Genomic DNA, 21,064 nt, shown 5'->3' with positions numbered 1-21,064 from the left:
ATATACTTTTAGAACTATACAAAAGTGATTTAATATTTATCCAGGAGATATAGAGGCAAATCAAACCAGTGAATCTGAAAGGAGAGCAACACTGAACATTCACCGGAAGGAATGCTGCTGTTACTATAAAGTTGATGGGGTTTTTTTTGGTATGTTTACTCTATAATGTGTTACTAAACTTTAGATCTAATGGTTTTTCAGTCCATCCTCTTAAATTTCCTAGGAAGAAAACAACATATGTATATTAAGGTATATGTTAATATTAATATATATATTATATTCCATTATATATGTGTCTTCCTGAAGTGAATTTTACCTGACAGCATGTATTATTCTTTCATGGCATCCAAGTGAAAAGGAAAACTGCTTTTGGCTAGAATTTTATTCAGGAATTTTTGTATTTATAAATTTGTAGTTTTCAGGGAGCTTTGGGGTTTTGTTTTTGGGGTTATGCTACCTTTGAAAAAAATTATAAAGTACTATTCATGTTTGTATTCTCTGATATGGTTTAAATCATGTGGGAATTATTATTCCATGATTGTTTGAAACCTGAGAAGCAGTTTTACCTGAGAAACAGTTTTGCCTGGAGCTTCTGAGAGTGTGATTATTTGACAATCTTCTAAATTTTTTCTATGGTTATACCTCTTTGGGAATCAGTTTTCCCAGAGAAATCCATTCCCCAACCCCCTCGCCCCAGGTTTTCTGTGCTCTTTTTTCTTTCCCTTTCTTCTCTCCCTCTCTCCTTTCTTTTCTTATTCTATCTTTTTAAGAATAAAGTTGTTACAACTCATCTCTGTTCTATATTTGTAGCCAATGTTTTTGATTTCACCAAATGTATATTATCTTTTTTCCTTCTTAATTATTTTAATGATCTTCCAAATATCTTGGATTCTTTCATGTATTAATTAATTGGCTATTCTGTCTTCTAGTCACGGATTTCTACTTATTTCTTTGTATTTTCCTTCTTCCTGCTTTTTTTTGTTTGTTTTGTGTCTTAATTTTTTAGTTTATTGAATTAAATGGTTAGTTTATTCATTTTTTTACTGTTAAGTAAATAAAGTGCTTAAGGCTGTAGCTATAAAAAAAAATTTCAATTTTGAGTATTTTCTATTTCCTAATACTATTTTTATCCATCATAGACTTGCTTTTTTTCTAGATTGATTGAAATCTGCCTTTTCTAAATTTTAGGTGTGCATGAAAGATGAATATGAAACAGCTCTTTCTCATCCCCAATATTCCTTCCATGTGGTGGAACATTAATTCCTTCACTCTGGACTCTGTTTTACACCGTTATTCACACCTCCTGGAAAGGTGGAATGACTTATCTGATAGGTGAGCTTCAAATAAGAAAATATTCTTTTATTGTTTATTTTCTTTCTGAGAGTAAGCATGTTTTCAGAAAGAGCATATTCTCATATATTTCCCATGCATTCCTCCCTGTTCTGGTAGAGAGCGGCAGGAATCTAGCACTTCCTGTGATTAGAGTAGGAGGTTGCCAACTCAGGGCTTGGATTTACGTATACCTTGTCCAACAATAAATATGTAATAAAGATATTTTGTTCTTCTATTGACAGATTGTTTATATACTTTTCTATTGGTCTAGAACAGGGGCGCTGTAATTGATTCCCTCAAAAGTACCTTGTGCATTGGACCAGGGATATAAAGAAGTTAAAAAGAGAAGATTTAGAAACAAAAAGGGAGCTAAGGGTTTGGGGCTTTTTGATGGGGAGATGGGAATATTACTTCAGTGGCATGAATTGACAATTATTTTGATGTTTTTATATTTTATAGCTTATGCATAACTTTTCACTAACCAGATCCCTGCAGGCGACTATGAGTCTAAATTTCTAATAGTGTGGGATTTTCACCTTCACAAATGCTTCATAGTGCAGATTTGTTTAAAGCTGAGTGAATAATTTTATATGGGCACACATTCATTTTTATGTGGTTGTACCACTAGTGCTGGCTCTTAAAAAAGTGCAAATGTCTCAATAGAAGCTCTACCCCTTGAAACATGTGAACTGAGTATCCACAGAGCCATATGTCTATGGTCCACGATAAATGTGGGTTGGGTAAATTGAGCCAATCTTAGTATTTGTACAAGCAAATATTGCTGCAGCTTAAACCTGAACATAGAGACGAAGCTTTCCCCAAGCAGCGATTTGATTATAATGAAAAGCGAAACATTCATATAAGTATTGTTCAGAAAATAGGAAGTGGAACAATCTGTTGTTTCCACTCTGTTTTCAGCCTTATCTTCAAGAAACATGAATTCTAAGACTAGTAGAGCAGGGTGGTTTGGGCTGCTGTACATTGTGACACTCTTGTGTTGTTTTAAATTGCCTTTGTGACCCATACATCGCACTGTGGAGAGCCTAACTGAATTACTATGGCTTGTGGATGGGCTCAAGAAGTAGCTCTTGCCCAGTGGGCACCACTTGTCCCTTGATTTGTTAAATAGGTAAGCTCAGAGCTTACAGGGCTCTGAATTTCCATCTTCTAATATGTTGTTGTTCAGTCGTTTAGTCGTGTCTGACTCTAAGAGATCCCATGGTCTGCAGCTTGCCAGGCTTCCCTGAACTTCACTATCTCCCGGAGCTTGCTCAAACTCATGTCCACTGAGTCAGTGATATGCATCCAACTATCTTATCCTCTGTCATCCTCTTCTCCTCCTGCCTTCAATCTTTCCCAGAATCAGGGTCTTTTCTAATGAGTCAACTCTTTGCATCAGGTGGCCAAAGTATTGGAGCTTCAGCTTCAGCATAAGTCCTTCCAATGAATACTCAGGACTGATTTCCTTTAGGATTGACTGGTTTGATCTTGCAGCCCAAGGGACTCTCAAGAGCCTTCTCCAACACCACAGTTCAAAAGCATCAATTCTTTGGTTTTCAGCTTTATTTATGGTCCAACTCTCACATCCATTCATGACTACTGAAAAAACTATAGCATTGACTAGATGGACCTTTATTGGTAAAGTAATCTTCTAATAAGGAGCTTCACTTAAATGGATGGTAAATTTCATTAATGAACCAACAAAACTGGGAAGAGGGTTTACCATAAAAAGAATAGTATCTTTTATACTGAGAAAGAGAAACAGCTCAGAGAAATTATTTCTAACCTAACAGCTGAGAGGGTAGATTAAAAATCTTGATTTGGAGCACTCTGGTTCTAGGAATTAAGGCTGCTTAGGAAATCAAGCAATTTAGAAACGTTGCTTCAATCTTATAATAGCAGCAGTAGAAAAAGGAAAGCAAATTAGAGTAAAACAAGTTAATTAAACTGAAATGAGAAAGAGAAGGAGAGAATGGAGGTCAAATTATAAACATGTGTATTAGACAATGGTAATTTGAAGGCCAGGAACCAGTTCCAGGAAACTATTCTCTGAAATATTAAAGTCACTGAAAAAGAGCAAGCAGTATACATTCTCCTTAAAGATGGAAAAAGCTTAAGGAATGGTATTGCCTGAGAAGGTAGTTACCTAGGTATGACCTAGACACTGAGAAAACACAAAAGAAATATATGGAGATGAAAAGATATATTTAAAGGTCAGGTAGGCACAGTTGTGAAAGAAGTCCAGGACCTGGTTAAACAAACTCAATGGAATAACAAGGGAAAATGAACAAAACAGCATATTTTCCTTGAAAACATTATTTTTTTCCCATTTATAAAACCCCAAAGCCAAGAATCATTTCTTCACCAAAAACTTCCAAAATGCTTTCTTCACATCTCTGTTTCTGAGACTGTATATTAAAGGGTTCAGCATGGGGATCACTGTGGAATAAAACACCAAGGACACCTTATTTTGTTCCAGGGAGTTACTGGAAGGGGGCTTGAAATACATGAACGTGATAGATGCAAAGAAGATCCCCATTGCCATGAGATGAGAGCTGCAAGTACCAAAAGCTTTGGATTGACTGCCTGAGGATTGGATGAAAAAGATACTGTAGAAGATGAAGGCATAGTAGATGAAGAAAGCTAGGGTGGGCACCAATGTGTTCAATTATGCAATGACAAAGAGCAGAAGCTCACTGATGTGTGTATTGGGGCAGGACAGGTTGAGGAGAGGGTGGACATCGCAGAAGTAATGGCTGATGACTTGGGACTTGCAGAGGACAGTTTCATCATGGCACTTGTATGGGCTAAGGCACAGAGAAAGCCCAGGATGAAGGAAACCAAGGCGAGCACTGAGCAGACTCTAAAGGACATGATCAGGTGGTAGAGCAGTGAGCTACAGATGGCAGCATAGCAATCATATGCCATCACAGTGAGAAGGTCATCATTGGCCACCATGAAGAAAAAGAAAAAGCTGCACCATCCACTCAGAATAAAGGATCGTATTTTCCTTCACTAGGAAGTTCACCAACATTTTGGGGGTAATGACAGAGGAATAGCAAAGATCAATGAAGGATAAGCTGCTGAGGAAGTAGTACATAGGGGTGTGCAGCAATGGGCTTACTGCAATCAAGTGAAGCAAGCCCAAGTTCCCCACCACTGTCGCCACATAGATTCCCAAGAACAGGAGGAAGAGGGGCAGCTGGAGCTCTGGCTGTGATGTTAAACCCTCTACAATGTAGCTTTACTTGAGAGAGAATAATAAAATTGGCTTGATACCCAAAGTTCAGACACCATTGGGAAAGTAGATGCTTGTCTCTTTAGGATCTGATGAAGTGGGTATTTTTGTCAAGAAAGTAGAATTCATAAAGTTTAATCTTTTGGGTAGAGAATGAAGCTTAATTCTTCATAGAAGTCAAATGTTGTGAAAAGGAGATATTCCTGTTTGTTTCTTTATCCAAAACAAATGTTATAAAACATCTGTATGACTGAGATCAAAATCTTTGTTAACTTCAAATCTTACATGCTATGATTGTATAATGACATACAGAGTCTGAAGAGGAGGCTAAGAGCACTTTGTATAGAGTCTGTGTGACTAAAGCAAGTCAATTACCCTCTCTCAATCTTTGTTTCCTCAACTAGAAAAAGAGTAGCTATGAAGATAAAGACTTGTACTGAGATTTGAAAACTTTATTCCACTGTGTTACCATTTGTTATTTCTTACACTTACAAAATATGTTCTGAGTTTACTTTACCTGCATATGCCAATGTTCCCCAAAGTAACAGGCACCCTTACTAACATAATGAAAGTATAGAAGTGTATTCACCAAGAAGAGCAGTGTTTATTCCAGGATCTCATCAAGAAGGGCACTCTCTTTAACAATGAAAAGCAAAAATTCTTTTTAAAATTATAACTTAAAAAGCAAAGCAGTTTGGCAATTCTGGGTGTTTCGACAGTGGCTTTGGAATAACCTTCAAGAGTTTGGTGCATATCCAGTTCAGTTCAGTCACTCAGTCGTGTCTGATTCTTTGCGACCCCATGAATCACAGCATGTCAGGCCTCCCTGTCCATCACCAACTCCTGGAGTTTACTCAAACACATGTCCATCGAGTCAGTGATGCCATCCAATCATCTCATCCTCTGTTGTCCCCTTCTCCACCTGTCCTCAATCCCTCCCAGCATCTGGGTCTTTCTGCAATGAGTCAACTCTTCGCATGAGGTGGCCAAAGTACTGGAGTTTCAGCTTCAGCATCAGTCCTTCCAATGAACACCCAGGACTAATCTTTAGGATGGACTGGTTGGATCTCCTTGCAGTCTAAGGGACTCTCAAGAGTCTTCTCCAACACCACAGTTCAAAAGCATCAATTCTTCAGCACTCAGCTTTCTTCACAGTCCAACTCTCACATCCACACATGACCACTGGAAAAACCATAGCCTTGACTAGACAGACCTTTGTTGGCAAAGTCATGTCTCTGCTTTTTAATATGCTATCTAGGTTGGTCATAACTTTCCTTCCAAGGAGTAAGCATCTTTTAATTTCATGGCTGCAATCACCATATGCAGTGATTTTGGAGCCCCCCCCCAAATAAAGTCAGGCACTGTTTTCACTGTTTCCCCATCTATTTGCCATGAAGTGATGGGACCAGATGCCATGATCTTAGTTTTACAAATGTTAAGCTTTAAGCCAAATTTTTCACTCTCCTCTTTCACTTTCATCAAAAGGCTTTTTAGTTCCTCTTCACTCTCTGCCATAAGGGTGGTGTCACCTGCATATCTGAGGTTATTGATATTTCTCCCGGCAACCTTGATTCCAGCTTGTGCTTCTTCCAGCCCAGCGTTTCTCATGACGTACTCTGCATGTAAGTTAAATAAGCAGGGTGACAATATACAGCCTTGACATACTCCTTTTCCTATTTGGAATCTGTTGTTCCATGTCCAGTTCTAACTGTTGCTTCCTGACTTGCATATAGGTTTCTCAAGAGGCAGGTCAGGTGGCTTGGTATTCCCATCTCTTTCAGAATTTTCCAGTTTGTTTTGATCCACACAGTCAAAGACTTTGTTACAGTCAATAAAGCAAAAATAGATGTTTTTCTGGAACTCTTGCTTTTTTGATAATCCAATGGATGTTGGAAATTTGATCTCTGGTTCCTCTGCCTTTTCTAAAACCAGCTTGAACATCTGGAAATCCATGGCTCATGTATTGCTGAAGCCTGGCTTGGAGAATTTTGAGCATTACTTTACTAGCATCTGAGATGAGTGCAATTGTGTGGTAGTTTGAACATTCTTTGGCACTGCTTTTCTTTGGGATTGGAATGAAAACTGACCTTTTCCAGCCCTGTGGCCACTGCCAAGTTTTCCAAATTTGCTGGCATATTGAGTGCAGCACTTTCACAGCATCATCTTTCAGGATTTGAAATAGCTCAACTGGAATTCCATCACCTCCACTAGCTTTGTTTGTAGTGATGCTTTCTAAGGCCAAACAGGTTAGGTTGACTTATTAATTGCTGTTTCTTATACTATCATCTTTTGGTTAGATCTCAGTGTTATTGTTAACAATTTGAGGGAGGTCTCCTTCTAGTTCTTCTCCACAAAAGTGTTCACATAAATAGAGATCATCTATGTTTGAAGTTATGTTAGAATTTATATGTAAAACCATCACAGCATTTTCATGAAGACAGAGATTTTAAAATATTGATTTAATTTTTTTCATGTAAAGTTTTATTCAGACTATTTTTTAAAAAGTTATTTTTAATTGAAACATTATTACTTTACAATATAGGTTTTGTTTCTGCTGTGCATTAACATAAATTAAGTATAGGAGGGGGCATATGTATTAACTGTTTTTTAAAATGTTGCTGCTGTCGCTGCTGCTGCTGCTGCTGAGTCGCTTTAGTCATGTTCGACTCTGTGTGACCCCATAGATGGCAGCCCACCAGGCTCCCCCGCCCCTGGGATTCTCCAGGCAAGAACACTGGAGTGGGTTGCCATTTCCTTCTCCAGTGCATGAAAGTGAAATGCATTGAAAGTAAAGTCACTCAGTCGTGTCCAATTCCTAGCCACCCCATGGACTGCAACCTACCAGGCTCCTCCATCTATGGGATTTTCCAGACAAGAGTACTGGAGTAGGTTGCCATTGCCTTCTTCCATTTTTTAAAATGAGGTTTTGATAAATAAGTTGTGTTTTTGCACAAAGTTACTGGTTGCATCTAAGTTTTCAAATTTATGTAAAATTATTCATATTCTCAGTATACATATTTTTAAATCTCATCTGACATTTTAAGTTTGTAACACTTCCTAATACATGATTATGTAGTTGCTATTATGGTCACCAGGGTCACTTCTCCCTGCAGTGGGAGGGCCTGGTGTTTGAGATAGAGGATCACAACAGAGCACATGAATGCTGAAGAACTGATGCTTTTGAACTGTGATGTTGGAGAAGATTCTTGAGAGTCCCTTGGACTGCAAGGAGATCAAACCAGTCCATCCTAAAGGAAATCAATCCTGAATATTCATTAGAAGGACTGATGCTGAAGCTGAAGCTCCAATATTTGGCCACCTGATGCGAAGAGTCAACTCTTTAGAAAAGACCCTGATGCTGAGAAAGTTCAAAGGCAGGAGGAGAAGGGGACGGCAGAGGACAAGTTGGTTGGATGGTATCACTGACTAAATGGACATAATTTTGAGCAAGCTCCAGGAGATGGTGAAGTACAGGGAAGCCTGGCGTGCTGCAGTCCATGGAGTCCCCAAAAGTCAGACATGACTGAGTGACTGAACAAAGAAGGAAAAAGGAGAAGAAGGTAAATGTTCTTCCCAATCAGGCCAGTGAAAGGTGAGGTGATTGCACTAACGCTCTGACTCCATATGGAAGGAAACTCCAAGAGCAGAGAATAGGTATCCCCTTACCCTCTGTTCTTGGAGCCCAAGTAACCCCACAATAATTTTTACAGATTAATATTCTATTAATAAAAATTATTGGGGCTCTAAAGTGTCTATTTGTTATATGTGCTACTTCGCATTCATACCAAATAATTCCCTTCTCTGTTTAAGCATTTAATTTTCCCTGAGACAATGCCCTGCAGACTGACATATGAGAAATTTCCACCCAGAGAATTCTTGTGCATTTTTCAGGCACCCCAGTATTATTACCTAAGATGAAGGAACAATTGAATTCAAAGAAGAGGAAGACATTAAGCAAATATACACAGTTAAGAGATATTTGGAATATAAGAGGGAAAAGTGGGATTTTGGGGGGGTAGGGACTAGGAGTCAGTATATCAAGAGAAAATGCTGGAGCTTTGATAGAGGCCAAATTATGAAAGACAATATTATGGTATTAAATTTGAATATACATACACAGTGGCTATTTTTAGTGTTTTTTTTTTTCATTTTATCTTATTGTGATAATTTAATTTAACCTACCAATCTCTACATGGTATATTAATTGATCTGCTTTTGAACAGATATGACAGATTTGGTATAGATAAATAAAATGTAAATATCGTGGAAGATAAATTTAGAAACATTAGGACTTCTGAGATAGGTTTGAAAAACAGTTTTATTTTACCCAGTGAAATACATCAAAAGCATATTTTCAAAGCAACCAGCTATATTTGTCCTAGAGATGTATTCTTGGAAATTGCTTCCAATGTTAACAAAATAACTCTTACTTTTCTAAAGCTCTTTTAATTTCTTTCTGCATTTCATTTACCCTCAGTAAAATTCCTTGCTTTCTATTTCACTGCACAATTTCTCTTGAGAATGAGAAAAGCAATATGCTTACCATGTTTTAATATTTGAAAATAGACTCCATATTTCAAAACAACCTCTAAGACAAATATTCACCTAATTCATTGTCAAAGCAAAGTGGAATTGTTTGTCAGAAATTAACAAATACTTTCATATATCTTATTTATGCCTTAAGATATGAAACTACAATCACTTTTAAAATTGTTTTTAATGAATTCATGCTCTAAAACCACAAAAATAAAATATATATGCATGATTTGTATTGATTTTCTGAAATTTTTAAATTAAAAAAATCACTAAGATTAGATGCAAAGATAGACACTGCAGCATTTTTAAGCATTTTAATTATCTCTCAAATTTTATATTAAGCAGTATCTTCATCATACTGAATGGTTGAAATACCAACTTTTATATTTTGGAAGCAAAGTATATTACAATTTATTTTACATTACAATATTAAGAGTATAAAACACTGAATGATTTCCAAACACCAGGAATACAAAGGTGAAACAAAAATCAATCAGAGTTTTATAGGATTTCACAATATATTAGGGGTAGCAGAGAAATAATTCTTTTTCAAGATTAACTGGGTCAAGTAGTATACCAGGGTTAACAAAGACTACTTAAAACTATGAAGAACTGATTAATGCTAGAGAAGTTGATAGATACTAAACTGTGAAAGGCAGCATTCACCATAGGACTTATTTTCAACACACATCTACACTGACTGCCATTTTATATTTTTTCATCTAATAATTTCTAAAGACTAATAGAAGTTGGCAAAAATTTGCAAATGTTAATAAAACCTGGAAAGAATGAAAATAGTAAATCACAAATGCTCTTGTTCACTGCTTTTGCTTTTGTGAGCAAATTTGAAACTGTGTCTGTGTCATATGAATTCTAATATGGACACCAAGGACGTACTTAGCACTAAGTCATCAACATATTGGATATACCACTTTAGTGTGTAGATAGATATTTTGTGATATTATTCTATTAATTTATTACAGAATCTGCAATATTTGTCCCAGAGGTAGATTTCATTCCACATAGCAAAGACTGAGTAATAGTAATTTCTCTATTTTCCTTAATGTTGCAATTCATTTCAGTTCAGTTCAGTCTCTCAGTCATGTCTGACTCTTTGTGACCCCATGGACTGCAGCACACCAGGCTTCCCTGGCATGTTGTGTGTATTTACACACAACAATCCAAATAAAAATAAATCAATCTTTGTTGTCCATCATTGTGCATTAAGAAAAACACTGTGAAAGTAAATTGTTACAAAAATCATTCTAGGAAGGAGAAGTGATAGTAATTCTTAGAATGACTTGCCTTCTCCCCAAATATCTCTTCTTTATGACTCAAAGCTTAAAATCAAATAGAAGTATTCACTTATTCCAGACATAATTATTGAGCCTTTACTAAACACCCAACACTATGTTAAGCCCTAGAGATAGAACTGAGAAGATACCCAAGGTGCCTTCCTCACAGGGAAGACAGATAATCAGATGATTAGAAAAACATGTGAAAATTGCTCAATTACTGCATGTCAGGCTTGACTGCTACACTCTGGGAAATACAAAAAAAGAGCACCTAAATTTATAAGAAGGGTTAAATAGGTTTACAGTTAACTGATACTTAAAACTTCAACAGAAAATGAAGTGGGTTATAAATAGGTAATAAGAGCATGCTAGAAAAAGGAAAGCAAATAGAATATAATCAGGGAGGAAACCTCATTGTTCGGTGAGCAAAATGAGTTTTTATGGAAAGGCAGAAAAATGAAAACAAGAGAAACTCTCTATGTACTCTATAAGTTATCATGTGATTCTCACCCCACTTTTGAAAATCCAAGTGGAATAAACAAACGTATGTCTTACCTAACATATTCCATTGTATTTAACTGAAATTCTTCCTGCAAATAAATGTCTTAAATTTTTCTTATCATTAAATATCTAGAGTGAGATTAAACATTTAGAAAGCAAAGAAATTACAGTACAGTAGAATATATGCCACAAGCATATACCTGAAGGTCATTTACCCATCTTTTTGTCCAGGAAAGACACCCTGGAGTTCTGGATAGATAGACTGAGTAAGACAAAGGACTCTTTCTTTGTACATGAAAGTGTCTCAGGCTAAGAGAAGAGCTTGTAGAAAAGTATGCAAAGAAAAAAAAGTTTATTTAATTTGGGAAAGTTCAGTATAACTTCAGCAGAGTACTGGGAAGAAGCAGGGAGGAAGGAGTTGTAGTGACAGTAGATCAGACTGGAGAGGTGAGCAGGGTTCAAACAGAAAGATCCTTGCTTGGCCTACTGTGGAACTTTGCTTTTACCTTGAAAGAAATTCCAGTGAACAGAGTAAACCAAGGTAAATGTGATCTTATTGGAAGCATGGTAGCATTCCAGTTGCAGTGTGGAGAGTGGATTTTAAGGGGAACGGCAAGAAAGGGAGAAGCAATTTGGAAGGCTGGTGTCTGGATGAGAAATGATGAGAAATGTTTATAAGAAGAACAAGAATTGTTAGCAACTGGTAAATTGGGTGTGGAGGACAAGTAAAGAGAGAGGGCTCAAGGAAGATACCAATTTGGGATTTGAGCAATTAAGTAGATGGTGCCATTCACAGTGACAGAGACCAGAAGAAGAGAAGAGAGTTTGGTAGGCTTGGTGATGTTTCTGTGATTAAGTTGATTCTTATAAATTTAGATGCCTATGGAGCATTCAAAGAGAGATATTAGGCAGTTAAACATAGGTTTGAAGTTCAAATGTGAGTCCTATTTGTGTTTTCTGTGTAGAAATTTTCCATAATCAGAACATTCTTATCTACTATGAACTAGTCAATTTACTTTAAAAAGGTGTGAATATTCTTGCTGATTTTTAAGAGGAAAACACTGGGAAGGAAGATAGAAATAGAGGAAGAAGAGAAAGGAAGAAGGAATAAATTTCACAACTGTGAGACCCCCAATTCTTTGCTACAAATATTAAGTTGCATCAGTTTCTTCCCAATAACCCTATAAAGTAACAGGATGCCCATATTTTGCACAGTGACCAACCCAAATCTTCTAAATCAAAGTCTTTCTGTTACACAGTATTTCTATTATACCTCACTTCTTCCTGTGTGAAAGAACTCTATACAGAAACAAAAATGATTTTGAAAGAAAGCTGTATTCTATTATAGTAATTACTACTGCTCCAGCTCAGAAAAATATTTTTCTACTCAAGGTTTTTTTCAGGGCAACCTTAACCTCCTTTGTTCTGAAGCTGTATATTAGATGATTAAGCATGGGAACCACAACTGTATAGAATATGGTGAACACTTTCTTCTGGTTCATGGACAAAACAGAAGAAGGATGAAGATACATGAATGCCCCCGACCCAAAGAAAACAGAAACAACAATTATATGTGGGCTACAAGTACTGAAGACTTTGGACCTTCCTTCAGTGGAACTGATGCAGAGGATACTGGAAAGGATAAAACAAAATTGAGACGATGATGGTGAGGCCAGGCACAGCAACATCAAGGCCAACAATCAATGAGAACCACCAGTTCATTGATGTGAGTGCTGGTACAGGAGAGATCCAGGAGGGGGAGGATGTCACACATGTAGTGGTTGATGATGCTGGCATCACAGAAGTTCAACCTTAGCAAGCAGCCTGTGTGGGCCCAGACAGCATAAAAGGCACCCAAGTATACAATCACAGTCAGCAGAGATCAGACCTGAAGGGACATGGTGCCCTTGTATAACAGGGGCTTGCAGATGGCCACATAGGGGTTCTAGGCCATCACTGTCAGTACATAGCACTCCGCACTGACAAAGAAGCAGTAGAAAAGCAGTTGAATCATGCATCCTGCATAGGAGACAGTGTTTTTTTTTTGACAAAAAATTTCCCAACAGTTTAGGGGTGATGACAGAAGAGTAACAGAAATCAATATAGGATAAATTAAAGAGGAAATATCACATAGGGTTGTGAAGGTGAGAAGTCAGTCTAATTAGTGTGACCAAACCCAGGTTTCCTGCAATGGTGATGATGCAAATTCCCAAGAAGAGGAAGAACAGGGGTACCTGGATCTCTGGATGTTTAGTTAAACCCACAAGGATAAACTCAGTGACCAATGAGCTCTTTCCAATGTCCATTCTCTTCCAGTGGGATCTGAAAGATAGGAGAATAGAGTCATATTTGAGGCAGAACCCAGACTCCCCATGCAATCCCATGCCCAGTCCATTCTGGAACCAGGAAGCCCAAAGACTGCTGAGGCTTAACTACTTTATAGAAATAAATAATTAATAAATGGATCTGGCTCTGCTCATACTGAGAAAGACAAGTGCATGGGGTGCATCAGCATAGTAATACTGGGAGAATATAAGAGTGTAAGAAAATGTAAGAAGAGCAAGTGTTTCTCACCTTTTCTCCCCTCAATTTGTTGCTAACCATTTTTATTCCTTCACCTGTTCATTTTATTTGCTAATATTTACTCACCACACTTCATCTACCCTGTGCTAGCTATCAATCCAGACTGGACACTGTGTAGAGGGTGATCATAATCACATGTCCACAGCAGAGTGGGGAAACAGAGACTCAGAGAGAACCTTTGGCTTCTCAGAGCAGACACAATAAGGAGTCATTAAGTCAGGCTTAGAACCTGGGTCTCCTGCACAAGAAATTCCCTAACGGGCACAAAGTAGAAACACTGCAAACCCTCTGATCTCAGCACTGTCTTCAATTTCTACTTTCCTCCCCCACAAACCCATTAGTCATCTCTACCTCAGGGCCAGAACTGGGGGAAGCAGAAAAATCTGTTACTTACTAAAAACTATGGGTTGTGAAAGACATAAAAACAAAAAGGATTCAATGCTCACTCTTCTTTGTCTACAGGCATCAGAATTGTTCTTGTGGTTTCCTCTCGACCACGGCTCTCCAAAGAGGGAGAGCTCTTCTGCTGTAGGAGGCAGCAGAACTGAACTCACTTGTCTCCTCCATCCCTGTGGAGGGTCTCTGAGCATTTTTATCTCATCATTTCTCTTGCTGTGAGAGTCAGTCAGATGAAGAACATGATTTTTAATTAAGGTTTTGCCCAGAAGTGATCATCAAACCACAGAAAGAAATCCAAAAAGCACTATTTGTTTTCAGCATATTAATACTAGCATCATGTACATTATTTTATTCTGAGCTTCAAGGTCTCTGTGGTTTGATTAAGAGGCTTTCTCAGAAACATCTGCATAGAGGAAATATAGTTTTAAAAATTGTTTATGCACGTGTGAAGATAATTTAACACTGATATCTTTGGAAATTCAATATTCTACTCAAAAATTCACATTAGGGATTGCACATTCCTCCAGGTAGAAATATTTTCTCTTCTCTCCTCTTTCTCCTAGCATTTCTTTGAACTTTAGGTACAATTGCTAGCACGCAGCTAATGATATTTTTAAAAGTTGTAAAAATATGACATGTACATACACATCTTCCCACACATATGTGTTTCTAACATTATGGCACAAATGATCATATGAATCATACTATATATTTTTAGAGCACATCACTTCCTTTTCCTTTCTCCTTAGGACTGTCTTTCCCCCACATATTATCTCCCCTCTATCAATCACCCTGTTATCCATGCTTATAATCAAGAACATGTTCCTATATTTTCCTATTTGCTGATGTAAAACATTACAATTATAGACTTTACAACTGATTACAAACTACATATTTTTGACATTTTCCTTTTTTCATTGAACAGAACTTTACTAAAATCTCTCCAAAATTCTATGGTGTGGATATATCATAATGCATTGAACTGTCACGCGAGTGTATGCTCCTCGGTTCTTTGCCTTGTCACAACAAAAATTTGGAGTGACGGACATTAAAGCCCCTTGGCGGGTCACAGCTCTCAGAGGACAGACCGTGTTATAGCTCTTAAATAAATCAGTGTTACAGCTCAGTGTTACAGCTCTATTTATTTAGATGATAGCAGGAAAATCCATCTTTGAGGCGTGAGGGCACGTCGATCCAAAGACGGGAAGAGAAGAGCGCCCCATCGCGCGGGGGGAAAGTTTGCTTATGTTTACCAGTTTATTATAAAATGATCTGATACAGGATGCAGTTGAAAATCCAGATAGAAGAGGTGAATAGGGAAAGGTTTCCAGAAGGAGTGTGGAGTTTTCATGCCCTCCTCAGGTACACAGCTCTCGATTTTCCCAGACCAGGGATCAAACTGGTGTCCCCAGAATTGAAATTGGACTCCTTACCACTGGACCACCAGGGTAGCCCCAATGTTATTTATTTCTGTACTAATCATTATGATTTACTTTTTTTTTCTGATTAACTTTAGGTTTTGTTAGTTCTTTTTCTAATTCTTTTCTAATCCCTTAAACCTAAAGGAATTAGAAGTTTTTCTTGTTTTGTGAGGTAGGCTTCTACTGCTATCAACTTTCCTCTAAGAGCTGTTTTTGTTGTGTTCAATAGACTTCGCCTAGTTGTGCTAGTATTTTTGTTTCTTGTTAGCTATTTTCAAATTTCTTTAGTGACCCACTGGTGTCAGGAAGCATTGAACAAGAGGCTTCCTGTGTGCTGTTCTGGATCTGTCAGGAACCCTCTGGCCCTTATTGATTCCTGAATATTCAGGAATTAAAAGGAGAGGCAGGCCTTTCCCGGGGCTGAGGAATCCAGGCATTTCTCATTACGGTGATAAGTACACTCTTCCTTTTTATGAGCCATATGGTAAAAGGTGATTGTTTGCAACTCTCTCTTTGATAGGGATCCTTATGTTTTGTAAGTCTGGAATTTTAATCTTTATCTTTGCTGAGAATAACTACCTTGTAAGACAGTATATATGCCCACACCATGTTGATTAAAACACCTTTGCTTCATCAGAGCTTTGGTCCCCATGTCTGTCTGTCTTTCCTCTCTCTCTCTCTTCTATCTCTCTATTTCTGGCTGATTCCCTGGAGCGCGGAAGCCGGCTGCATAACCCAGGGAATATTAGCCTCTTTCCTTCTTTCACTTTCTCATCGTCGACTCCAGACCACCAGGTTCCAGTCCATTAAAGGACCAACACACTGGTTTTTTAGTAGCTAGTTGTTTATCCTTCACATGTTTGTGTTCTTTAAAGGATTTTTCTTGTATTTGATTTCTAGTTTCCTGTTATTTTGGTGGGCCATAGTATGTGATCTATCCTGGACAGTGTTCCATATGCTATTGAAAAGAATCTCTATTCTGCAGTTTATGAATCAAATGTTATACGTGTGAGTGTGTATAATCCAACTGATTTAATGTGTCAATTATATAAATCACATGGTAAATGCCCTGGTATTAGTGTGTCCATTTCTTCCTTTATGTTTGTCAATATTTGCTCTATGCATTTAAGTGCTCCTATGTCAGGTACAAATATATTGATAATTGATAATTTATTCTTAGATTGAGAGCAATTTTTAAATGGGACAATAATTTTAATAGATATTGCTCCAAAGAATATATACAAAAGGCCAATAACAGATGATCAATATTATTAGTAACCACTGAAATAAAAATTAAATTCACAAAAAAAACACTGAATCTCAGTTTCTGCAAACTTTATTACTTGGAAAATTTAACCCATATTTTTAAGACTGAATTCTGTCAGAATAATGTGAATTATATCATATATTTTAATCCCAGTGTCAGTGGCAAGTTAGCAATTTTTCTTGGCCCTTATTTTGTATAATATTCACATTCTAGGTTTAATCTTTTTGAGTCATTTATCTTTATTATTCTTAGCAAAAACTATCGTATTTTTATTTCACTGATTTTTCATCCTCACATTTCACCATTGCTTTTATAAGTCAAACAATTTATTCTGAATTCATGACAAATTTTCAATACTGTCACCTATATGTAGAATGATTAAACCCATGATAACTGCCATATAAATATACACAAAGACCATGAATATACACAAACTAGTTATTCACACTCTAATTAACTGAATATCACGGAATTTCACTTTCAGACTCAGAAATAGGTGAGGCAGATGAGGTATAAGCTACTCTGACACAATACACTGAGAATCAGCACAAAGTTACTTCTGAATCATCTCTGAATGAGAAATTCAATTTTATTCCTGATTCTGATTTAATCTTCACTCTTGATAAAACTACTGGTGCTTGAAGCAGTCTTTTCCTCCACATCTAAGTATTTTCATACTCCTCTGTTTTCAAATTCTTTGCATTTCAGATGTCAAAAAATGCCAATAAAGTTCCTTAAGTAACTATTTTATAAAGAAAGTAATGATTCAGAGAATGAAATTTTATAACATGAAATTGGAACTGTATGCTTTGTACTACATCATTAACCTAAGCATTATGTGTTATGCCCGATGTCCGAATCCCCGAGCGGGAAGAGAGAAAGCTACCAAGAGACAATGCAAAACGCAAGAAGGAAGTTTATTGCTAGCTCGAGCTAGGGCCCCCGCTGTGTCCAACGCAGTGGCGCACAGGCTGAGAGCCCCGAGCCCGGTTTTCTACCCATATTTATAGAACATCCAATTTCAAACATAAGCAGGGGTCATTTAGCGAAGCGGATTGGTTACATGTTCGCGGGGGTCTTTTCATTGGTCAGACATTCGCGCGCGCGGGATCTTTCCGTAAACAAGTTCTGATTGGCTGTATCTGGGTGGCCTGATAGTCTCTGACTGGTTGTGTCTTGGTGACCTGATAGTCGCCTTAGTTGCCAGGGTGAGGGCATTATGATACATGAAATACTAAAATTCCATCAAATGGAGCTACACATGGTCTTTCTTTCTCCTACAGACATTAATGGAAATTCTTCATCAGGTTGGTAAAGAGAATTGTCTCTGCCCTGATCTAGTCTGTATTATTCTGTAATATTGAACTTTATACAGTGGTTCTCTTCCACTGTGTACTCAAAATGTTGTTACTATAAGACTTAAGACTTTCTTCTCACACTTTGTTTATGGAATACTTTAATGTTTACTTTAAGTGGAGCTCTAATACACTGGGTTAATTACATTGGTGCCTCTGATGTGAAGATTAAATAAGATGTTGAAATTATGAGCTTAGTGCTGAGCTATACCTGGATAAGCACTATGTCAATAGTGAATACTATAGACTACATTTCTGTGTTTTTCATTTATTGCAGAGAGCTGTGTCAAATAAGCATGTATTCACACATTCTAAATTAGGCAATAAGATGTTGAATATGAAATATAAAATATAGTTTCTGGCAGTTTTTTATATATGAGTATGTCTCTCTTGTGTTTAGAGGCATTTTTATTCACTAAAATTGTTGTTCATGTTGCACTGATTTTTGAAAGTATGGAAATTATTGAATAATCATTTCAAAAAATAACCATGAGAAATTTAGAATCTAAACACCCAAGACTTAGTCTTAGCTGTACCACTTATTAATTGTGATTTAGAACAAGCCATGAATATCCCTGAGAATCAGTTTTAACACCTATGAGATGGGAACTTGGTTCCTTTCCTATGTACCTCAAGGTTTTCCTCTGAAAACACCTATACTGACAGATGCAATAGTGCAGAGTAAACTTCATCATCTCTTTTAAATATTTCCTGCTCAGCCCTTCCACTCAAGACCAGGAACCTGGAAACATTACCTGAATGTGCCCACAAAGATGAAAAATGGGTTGCATGCCATGCAGTAGATTTTAAGCAGTGATTTCATAAAATGCAATATTTTAAGTTACCATGTCTGGTGTATATATGTTTTCTTTATTAATATTTGAACTGGGTTAATTCAATGTGATGTCAGAGGGACTTTAAACAACCAAGGTGATCCCATCAACTTACCACTCACTGAGGGGCCTGGAAATCCCAGTCTCAAAATGTAAAACTTCCCCACATAAGAGAGTAATTTTAACATGCAAAGGTTCATATTTTGTACAGCAAAGTCCTGCATATAATCCACTTACTTCATCTGACAGTAAAATGAATATACAATGAAATATCTCAAAGGTGGGGAAAACAGAAACTGAGTCAAACTGATGGAAGAATACCACTTCTGTCTCCAGTATGGACATTTGCTGATATAATCAATTTTCAGGAATAATGCAACCATGTAAGATCTATTTTGAAAACTATCCCAAAATAAGATGTTAATCTACTATGTTGCATTATAAAAATCTAACATTATAACTACTGCTTCCATTTCCTTGTTTATGATCCTGACATACAACACATTGCTACCTGTTGCTAGGCCCCTTAGGTATAAAATATGTGTCATGTTTCATTTTGTTTTAACATAAACAAGTGAATAGCTAAAGCAATAACTATATTTCTTCTTCCTAAATTCAGTAAATATTTCCTGCTCAACTCTTCCTCTCAGGACTTGGAACCTGGAAACATTACCCAAATTTGCCTAGGATGAAAAGTGGGTCGCATACCATGCAGTGGATGTTAGGTAGTGATTTCATAAAATGCAATACTTAAAGATACCATGCCTGGTGTGATGTGGTGTGTGTGTGTGTGTGTGTGTGTCTTTGTGTGTAGGGAGGATCTGTGAAGGAGAGTGGAAAATGGAGTTAAATAAAGTTGAAGAATTTTCTTTAAGGTTTAACTAAGAGGACCACTTTCTGTTATTGTCCACAAGGTCCATCCTTCCAGATTGGATTCTAAAAATAGCCTTCTTATTACACAGGTATGGAAGACACTCATGGCTTGCCTATTTAACACTTAGCTGAAAAACTTTAATAGAATTATCCTTTCTCTTATAGCTTCTTCAGTGCATAACACAAAAAAAGCAAATATGAAGGATAACTTTATGTCATACATGTAAACACCCTAACTGCATTCCCCTCCTTTTAGTGGTGGGGACACAGAGTTTGAGTTGCTAACAATAAGTTATACTTAGGTTGCTTCCTTTAAAATGTTTCCAGACATAACATTTACAAGTAATATTTGAACTTTTAAGTTTTTTCCAAAATAATCTGAAAGAATAAAAACCTGATTTGAAAGAAAGTTAATTTTTTCTAAAAATAAAACAATTTTAATTTTTTTAGAGGTTTCTTACATGATAGGTTTTGAGCAGTATTAACACATTTTGGGCAATTCCTATGAATGAACACCTGTGTGTTCTTAGTCATGTTTGACTCGTTGCAACCCATTGGACTGTAGCCTGCCAATCTCTTCTGTCCATGGGATTCTCCAGGCAAGAATACTGGCATGGGTTGCCATTTCCTCCTCCAGGGGATCTTCCTGACTCAGGGATCAAACCTAAGTTTCCTGTGTATCCTGCATTACCAGCAGATTCTTTATCTTCTGAACAGCTCAAATAATTATAAAATACACAACAGAGTGGAAGCAACTATGCAATGCCTATAAAGGCTCCCAAATAGTGTAATTATTGTTTATTTATTTTAATACATTTCCCTCAATAAAAAAATGTTATGAAAGGGGACAGTAAATAAATAAAAGAAACACAAATCTGGATCAACTACAATATATAAATACAACTTGTTAAGTGAAAATCATACACGTTTGAGATCAGGAATGTGATATGAGTGGTCATTTTAAACCACAAAATGAAGTTTTAACAAGAAGTTAAACTCTCAGTAAATGCCAAACATCCAAAAAGCAAACATGCCAGTATTATCTTCCCCTTATTTTCTCAAAAAATAACTCAATATCCTATTTCAGAGAAGGTACTGTCATAACTTGATTTATTCACCAAATGTTTCATTCAAATTATGATTGCTATAAGAGCAGTTTGAGGACTTTGCACCTTAAAATCCATGAGGTAGTAGCATATGGAAGCCAACAAAATCAGGAATTATTTAGATGTGTCCAGGTCACAGCCACAGGGTTGGAGGTTGGTGGGTTTAATTTTTTTTATTATCAAATAAGTTTTTATCCTATCCATAAAAATCCTATTTTCTCCATAATATTTCCAGGGTGTTCCAGAACAAACAGGAGAATCAGAAAAATAGACTTTTATTTTTCAACCTTTCTTTTTTTTAAGATCCTTATCCATAATTTGAGTT

The 21,064-nt window shown here is 36.8% G+C and overlaps 2 pseudogenes; both read right to left on the bottom strand.

Annotated features, from left to right (window-relative positions):
* Positions 1–3,685: 3,685 nt before the first annotated feature.
* LOC110121988 (olfactory receptor 8D1-like) lies at positions 3,686–10,970 on the bottom strand (annotated as a pseudogene).
* A 1,299-nt stretch (positions 10,971–12,269) lies between these two features.
* On the bottom strand, positions 12,270–13,208 carry LOC139033582 (olfactory receptor 8B8-like; annotated as a pseudogene).
* Between the last annotated feature and the right edge of the window lie 7,856 nt (positions 13,209–21,064).

This window comes from Odocoileus virginianus, unplaced genomic scaffold (genome assembly GCF_023699985.2).
Source record: "Odocoileus virginianus isolate 20LAN1187 ecotype Illinois unplaced genomic scaffold, Ovbor_1.2 Unplaced_Scaffold_19, whole genome shotgun sequence".
Classification (NCBI taxonomy): domain Eukaryota; kingdom Metazoa; phylum Chordata; class Mammalia; order Artiodactyla; family Cervidae; genus Odocoileus; species Odocoileus virginianus.
Note: the sequence above shows the minus strand (reverse complement) of the source record. Positions and strands in the feature narration are given on the sequence as shown.